Source organism: Cebus imitator, unplaced genomic scaffold (genome assembly GCF_001604975.1).
Source record: "Cebus imitator isolate Cc_AM_T3 unplaced genomic scaffold, Cebus_imitator-1.0 Scaffold31, whole genome shotgun sequence".
In the NCBI taxonomy this organism is placed as follows: domain Eukaryota; kingdom Metazoa; phylum Chordata; class Mammalia; order Primates; family Cebidae; genus Cebus; species Cebus imitator.
The window spans coordinates 1358797-1366909 of record NW_016107346.1 but is presented as its reverse complement, the minus strand read 5'-3'; the positions used below and the strand labels follow the sequence as shown (position 1 = coordinate 1366909).

The following is an 8113-nucleotide window of genomic DNA, read 5'->3' as shown; positions in this document are numbered from 1 at the left end:
AGCCAGGCTGGTCTTGAACTCCTGACCTCAGGCGATCTGCCTACCTCAGCCTTCCAAAGTGCTGGGATTACAGGCATGAACCACGGTGCCTGGCCCATGTTATATTCTTATTCTTCTCAGTAACCCTGTGAGATACAAAATACTATGATGTCAACTTTAAAGATATGGAAACTGAGACTTAGAGTAATTGAGTAAGTTGGTGAGAGACAATCAGTTGATAAGTTGCAGAACTGAAGCTCAATCCTAATATTCTCTTTTCCCAAAATCTGTTCCATACCCTCAATGGTCCTACCTTCTTTTGCAGTGGATCCAAAAAGACCCTGAGATCCCAGTCTCCTTGGAGAATCTGCTGCAAGCTACAGGTAAAAAGAAATGAAAAGAAAAGAAAAAAATTCCTATGAATTTTGTACACAATTAATTTCAGGAACTTCACATAAGTGTGCATGAAATGTCAAAGGCTACACAAATCCCTACAGGTTGCATCTTAGATATATTTCTCCTGAAAATTTCCTTAGAAGCTTGGAATCATGCCACACAGCAGCTGCCAATGACCCTTAGACTCAGCACTTTATTCCGGGTGGCCTTGAGATGCCAGATCAGCCCTGCAGTTATGTTGAATGGAGAAAAGGACAGTGAGACAGGGAAAATCGCTTATAAAAATTAGATTTTTTAAATGTTTTTGCATTTATTATGCATTTCCCATGTGCCAGACAGTAGTTTCAAGTTTTAGATGCATGACCAGGAGGTACATTTATTATTATCCCAGTTTATGAAGGAAGATGTTTGATTAGTCCGTTCTCATGCTGCAATACCTGAGACTCGGTAATTTATAAAGAAAAGAGTTTTGATTGATTCACAGTTCTGCATGGCTAGAAAGGCTTCAGGAAACTTACAACCATGGCGGAAGATGAAGCAAAAGCAGGCACCTCCTTCACAGGACCATGGCAGGAAAGAAACTGAGTCCAAGCAGGGGAAATACCACATGCTTACAAAACCATCAGATCTCCTGAGATCTCACTCACTACCTCGAGAACAGCATGCGGGAAACCGTCCCCATGATCTGATCAGTTCCCACCGGGTCACTCCTATGACACATGGGAATTATAGGGATTACAATTCAAGATGAGATTTGGGTGGGGACACAACCAAATCATATCAGTGATTATGGTACATTACAGAGGCAAAATAACTTGCCTTAAATCATACCCCTAGCAAATAAAAGACCCAAACCAGGGAAGCTTATTCTCCAGGGCATCAGTTCTTATCCACCTTTATTACTAGAAAGCCTTCCATAGACCTGTACTGAAGACAGGCCTCTGTGTCCTACATAGAAACAACTGGAAACCTCTGTGTTGAATATTTATACTTTAATGCACCTGGTATTTGTGCTATATACATTGTTGTAATTAAAAATGTGAAGGTAAATATTTATAAACAGCTGTTGAAGAAACTAGACTTCTGGGGAGAAATATTAAACTCAAATTGCTGCTTAAAGATTTTCTTTTAAAAATTGAAATATGCAGACTGACTCTAAATATAAACCTTCTTCCAATTGTAATTCTTCATTTCATAGCCCAGCTAAATGTCTGCTAGAATTCAGCAATAGGTCCCCAGGAAAACGACTGCTTTGAAAAAGTTTGGCTGAAATGAGATACTACTTCTAACCTACTACAATGGCTAAAGCAAACAAGACTAGCAATACCAATACTGTAATTGGACAAGATGTGGAGCAGCTGGAACTCTCAAATACTGCTGTGAGGGAATGATAAACGGGGCAAACACTGCTAAATTGTTTGGCAGTTCCTAAAAATGTTAAATTCATTCACCTATCCTATGACCCATCAATTTCACTCCTACGTATTTATCCAAAAGGATTGAAAAGATATATCCATCCAGATAAATCTAAAAGAATATTTATTGCAACTTTATTCATAACAGCCACAAACCAATAAACAACCCAAATGTCTATCAACAGATGAATGCATAAACAAATAGTGGTATAACCATATCGTGAAATGTTAATCACCAAATAAAATGAAACAAACTACATATAGGTGCTCTGGATATATGTTCCTATATGGGTGACCTTCAAAAACTGCGTTCTGAGCCAACAAAGCCAGAAAAAAACTACATACTGTGTAGTTTCATTAATATGACATTAGAAAATGCAAACTGCTCTGTAATGACAGAAAGCAGATACATCAGAGGCTTCCTCTGATGAGTGGAAGACTGAAGCAAAGGGCACAAGGGAATTTGTTGCAGTGATGAACAAGATCTGTTGGTTTGTTTTGTTTTGTTTTTTGTTTTTTTTTTGAGAGACAGAGTCTTGCTCTGTCGCCCAAGCTGGAGTGCAGTGGCTCAATCATAGCTCACTGCAATCTCCACCTGCCGTGTTCAAGTGATTCTCCTGCCTCAGCTTTCCAAGTAGCTGGGACTACGGGCGTGCACCAACACCCCTAGCTAATTTTTAAATTTTTTTTTAGTCGAAACAGGGTTTCACTATATGTTGGCTAGGCTTGTCTCAAACCCCTGACCTCAGGTGATCCTCCTGCCTCGGCCTCCCAAAGTGCTGAGATTACAGGTGTGAGCCACTGTGCCTAGCCTAAGTTCTGTTTCTTGATGGGTGGTGGGTTCCGTGGGTGTACTTACCTGTCAAAATCCATACATCGGTAATGATAAAGCAGGTATTTGAAAAAAAATACATTTTATTAAGTTATACCTTAAAAAAATAACAGTACTGGAAGAAACACAAAAACAGATTTTCGGTGAATGCCCATCTTCATCCTTGGGAGTCTCAGCTGCCAATGTGGCTTCCTAAGTCACAGCCCTCCCTGCGTGTTTACGGACCATGGCAGGTTGTTCTGCTGGCCCCCTCTGGTACTCAGAAGGGTGCAGGCAGAAAGCAGATGCTTCTGAATACTTACTGCCCCACTTTTCCTGCTCTTTGAAGGATGCTAGAAAAGGAGTCAATCTTTACATGCTTCCTAATTCCAAAAAGTAGCTAGGATGGCAACAATCTGGCTTGACTTCCCCTGTGTTTAGATCCTCGAACCCAGGCCTGAGAAATGACTGTGAAATTGGCAGCTTCCATTTCCTTTATTCTCTGGCCTGGTGCTGGTTTAGGCTACATTTGGGAATTCCAGCTGGGGCTGGGAGGAGGGGAAAGAGGAGGGCAGTTCCCAGAAGGTGTGTAACAGGCATTTTTAGTGGGGGCTGTCCTTCTGCCAATCCGATAAGCCTCTCTGGAGTTCCTGCCTCCTCCCTAGGAAAGTGTAAGCAAGACAGAAGAAAAGGTCAACAACCACAGTCTAGATAGTGAAAATGTCTCTGCCAATTTTGCTAGGTCCCTCCAGGGCAAGTAACCCTAATGAATTTAGAGACACTTTAGCTTGATTTACATAAGAGTATTTTAAAGACTACATGATTGCTTTGGGGACTTTTCTTTCCTCAAACTGAACTGCAGAGTTGCAAATACTCCCCCAGAGAGCCTCAGAGGAGGCAAACTTGGCAGAGGAGAGAACACAGAAAAATCTACGCCTTGCAAATGCCAAGCTTAAGAACAATCCCGTTAGCAGTCCAGTGGATGCTTAAATGCAGGATTGGGGGTTTGGGCGGGGATCTTAAACATCATTTCGCGTCGGGAAACATACTTTCTCCTCTCCTGGAAGACAAGTTGCACGTAGGTTTATTTCGGCCTCCTGGAGGACCTGCAGTTTTCGGGAGAGCAGCTGCGAGGGTACAGAATGCTTCACTGTGGTGGTTCCGCCGCAGGCTCCGCTGCCAGGAGGCCGGCAAGCGCACGGCTCTGCGGCTAGGCAGGCTGCCAGGGCCCGGGGAGTAGCGGCAGTCTTCCTCGGAGAAGCACCTGTTCTTCCTCTCCCTGCGCTGGGAACGTGCCATCTTCCCCCACCCCATGCTGCTTTCCCCTGCGTGGCTCCATTTTGTCTTTCCTGACTGCAGATGCCCCCGCGGCCTTCCTCCAGAGCACATGCGGGGCGCTGGGGGAGGGACGGCCACGTCAGGCGCACCGCTTTCCCTGACGCACTCGTGTACCCCAGGTAGCAGCAGCAGCAGGTGCTGTGACATTATGACAAACACTCAGGTCCCCTGTGACTGGATGCATCACACGCTGTGTCTAACAGTCGCTGACATCTCATCAATCACGGCCTTGATTATGCTGCTGGGGTCCCTGGGCTCAACTTTGGGCTCCAAACAGAATTTACTGCAAACTGAACATCCTTATTTCCAACGTAGGCAAGCCTGTCTTGTTTAAACTGGCATAATCCAGCTGGAAGATCACACTGGCTTTCTCAAATTAGCCCATCTTTTCTCTTGTCAATATTGCAATTAGGTGCGCATCCGGCACCAGAAATTGCTGGGACATGTTTCTCTCCTGCACTCTCCCACCGGTTATTACAACTGAAGGACACATTTTGTTGTCCCTGAGAGTGATGTATTTGAGGGAAGGCTGTGACTCAGTGTATGACAATTAAAGAGGAAAGGACATTGGTAATGATTAACTAGCTTGTCTACATGATGTGAGGCTGTTTATCAACTAACATTGATTGAGCCAATAGTCTGTGAGCAGCCATGTGTGAGACTCTACAGGGAAACACAAGTAGGAAAAAAAAAATGATTATTGCTCAGGAGAGCCTCAAAATCTAGTTGATGGAATAATTGTGCAAATGTTTAGGTAGCAAAATATTGACCACTCTTCTTTGCCTAGTAACAAAGACAGTCTAGAGCTTGACCACAGTGCATAGATCTTCTCATGTTTTCCTAGGCTGGTTCACTTCCTTTCCCCAGAATATTCCCTGTATTGTCTTCCTTTAGAAATAGGCTGATGGCATTGTTCCAAGCAGAGGCCCCACCCCTCATGTATTTCTCTAAATCCAGGTCAGCAAGCTTTTTACATACAAGATCAAATAATAAATGGTTTAAACTTTGTGGACCAAGAGGCAAAATGGAGCAACTGATATTGCTGAACGATTAATAACCTTTTTTTACACTTTACATTTAAGAATGAAAAACAGCACTCTTAGTTCATACACCATACAGAAATAGGTAGTGGGCTGGATTTGGCCCAAGGTCCATAATTTGCTGTTTCCTTATCTAAATCCTATTTGTCTTTTAAGATCCATCTCAAACCTCAGATGCTATGTGAAATATAGTTGACACTCCCCATCCAAAATTCTCCTTCCTCTTAGGGATGTCTAATTTATACAATTTGTCTAGCAGGTATTCTTGTATTTATTTATCAGGTAGTATGGTAGGAGAAGGAAGAATATAAATTTTTAAATCAAACAAAGTAATGTTCAAATTCTGATTTTTCAACTTACAGCTGAGTGACACTCTGAAAACTACTTAAATTATCTGATTCTTGGTTTTCTTATCTGTTCAGATGGTAAAATGTCATATTAATAATTTACACAGAACATCATTATTATGAGAAAATATATCCAAAATGTTTCTGTGTGTTAGCTGTTAGTTTTTAATTTCACGACTGATATATAGGCGTCCTCCTAATTCTCTTCTGTCTCCATTCCTATCTCATTTGCATGATCATCCTCATTTGGAAACCATTAACCATCAGCATTCTAAAGACACCGTCTTTGCTGTTGTCTCTCTAAGCTTTCCATGCATGCCTGTGGTTTCAGATAACACCTACACACAAATTCATCACTACATTTAATCTCTGGCCAAGAATTCTTCTTTAAGGTCTAGCTCAATCATGTCACTCAAAGGCCCCTGAAAGTCAACATGAGCAAGACGAAATCCAGGATCATGGTGATCGCTCATCTCCATCACCCAAAACTAATTTTCCTTACAGTTTTCTATCTCAAAAAAAGGTGTCCCCATTCTTCCTCTCAGACAGGCCAGAAACCTGAGAATTATTCTGAACACCTCCCTCTCCTTCATCCCAATAGGTAATCACCGAACTCTGCAGATTTAGTCTCTTAAATAACTCTTGAATTCCTTTCACTCCCTTTTTATTATGGTCAATGCCACCAACACAGATCAGCAAGAGTCATCTGATGCCTACAAACTATACTAGCTTACCTCTGCTTCCTCCGAATCTCCCTGACCTGTCCTCTACTCCACAGAATGATGTTCTCACAATGCAAAAAAATCCAAATTTGATCACATGACCTTCACACTTATAAACTCCTACTTACCCTTTGTATCAATCCTGAGGGACATTTTCCCTTAACTCCAGCTTTTACAGTATAACCTCAAAGGGGTCAATCCTTCTTCTGAGTTGTCTCAGCATGTAATTAATCACTCAGCAGGGTGATTATTTGGTAGTTTATCTCTCCTGCTAGCATCCTTGAGAGCACCTAATTGTGCCTGGGTATACTGATGACTGAAACTCAAACCTGGCACTCAATTGGCAAATAAGCACTCAATCAACATTTGTGCCATGAAAAATGGATAAGCATATTGGAAATGATGGCTGGAAGAATTTGACCACCAAAACTCTCTGGGTTATATGCAGAATCAACCATCAACCAGTTTTCTAAGCTGGAGTACTAATGTCTTTCTTTCAACAATGGGTTATTTTGGGACTTCTAACCTTCATTGTCCATTCACACAATGTCTGAATGCTTTTTGGCAAATCATTTGGTCTATCATGTTATACAGTCAGTCCCTTTAGATGTAAGATGCAGAGACCCAACCAGGTGAACCCAAGTAATTAAAATTAATTACAAAAATCACGTGGAAATAAATAACATAAAACTTTTAGGAGTTTCTATCAAGACATTTTACAAAACAACTGAGCCTCATGGGCACCAGAAGTAAAAGGCTATTTGGCATCAGAGCACCTGGGTGGTCCTTCATTTATGTGAGGCAGGTACTGTCTGAGACCTGATGCTCTGAAGGTGACTTCTACTCTAGTTACCAGTTGATTGTTCCAGCTATGTCTCTTGGCTGACATGCTTACTTATGAGACAGAATCTGATCATCCCAGGTGGTGACCACTTGGCCTGCTCAGATAGCCATCACTCAGCCAAAGGGCTGCTGGCCATTGAATCAAGTCAGTATAAACCACAGGGAGTGAGAAGGGGAACACAGAACCATTTCGGTGTAGGATGTTGACAGTTGGGTAGTTTATGCATGTATGTACAGGAGTGTAGATAGAGACTTTCTACACGTTTTGCTCGATTTTGCTGTGAATCTAAAACTTCTCTTACAAAAATAAAATCTATTAAATAAAAACTCTAAGGCCATTCATTCTGGTGGGATCAGGCCGAGGTTAAACTTCACAGGAACCGACATCTTTTGTTTAGCTTCTTCACCTGCCTTATCCTAGTTCCCCAGCTTCTTTCCCTGAGGTCATTCTCTCAATAAATCACTTGAGGAAAAATACCCATCTCAGGCTCTGCTTCTAAGGAATCAACCTCAGACAGAGCTGCAGGCCTGGCATACATTATTGCTGGCCTGTTTAAAGCTTTTCTTCTACTTGAAGTAGTGGACCATGGCAGAGTGATTTTTGATAGAAGAAGAGACAGTGAACAGAAATCAGGAATATAGAAAAAGTAGAAAAAAAACTGGGCCTGGAGAGAGTTGAAAAGAAATCTCATCCACGTTACCACCTACTTTGGAGATTTGTCTGGTTGCCAGCTTCTAATTATTTGGGAGGGAAATGAAATGCTCTCAGTTCCTTTCACTGATTGTGTTAGTTTCCTGTGGCTGCTCTAACAAATTAGCAGAAAGTGGGTGGCTTAAAGAAGAGATATGTATTGCCTCATAGTTCTGGAGTCCAGAAGTTCAAAATCATAGCTTGGCAAATCTGCACTCTCTCTGGAGGCTCTAGGTGAGAATCCTTCCTTGTCTCTTCCAGCTTCTTGTGGCTTTGGAAATCCTTGGCTTGTGGCCACATCTCTCCAATCTTCACCTCTGTTTTCATATCACTGTCTCTTCTGTGTCTGTCTTCTCTTCCATATGCCTCATACAAGGACCTTCCAACTGAATTTAAGGTTCACCCAGATAATCCATGATGATCTCATTTTTCAAGATCCTTAATTACATCTGCAAAGACCCTTGTTCCAAATAAGGTCACATTTATAGTTTCCAGAGATTAGGAGGGAGGCACACCTTTTGAAGGATCATC

General features: G+C 41.9%; 1 long non-coding RNA gene across 1 annotated transcript; it reads right to left on the bottom strand.

Moving 5' to 3' along the window:
• Positions 1-3105: 3105 nt before the first annotated feature.
• Positions 3106-3994, bottom strand: LOC108300917. Its single transcript, XR_005199355.1, has one exon. It is a non-coding gene; the product is annotated as an uncharacterized LOC108300917 (long non-coding RNA).
• Positions 3995-8113: the final 4119 nt, after the last annotated feature.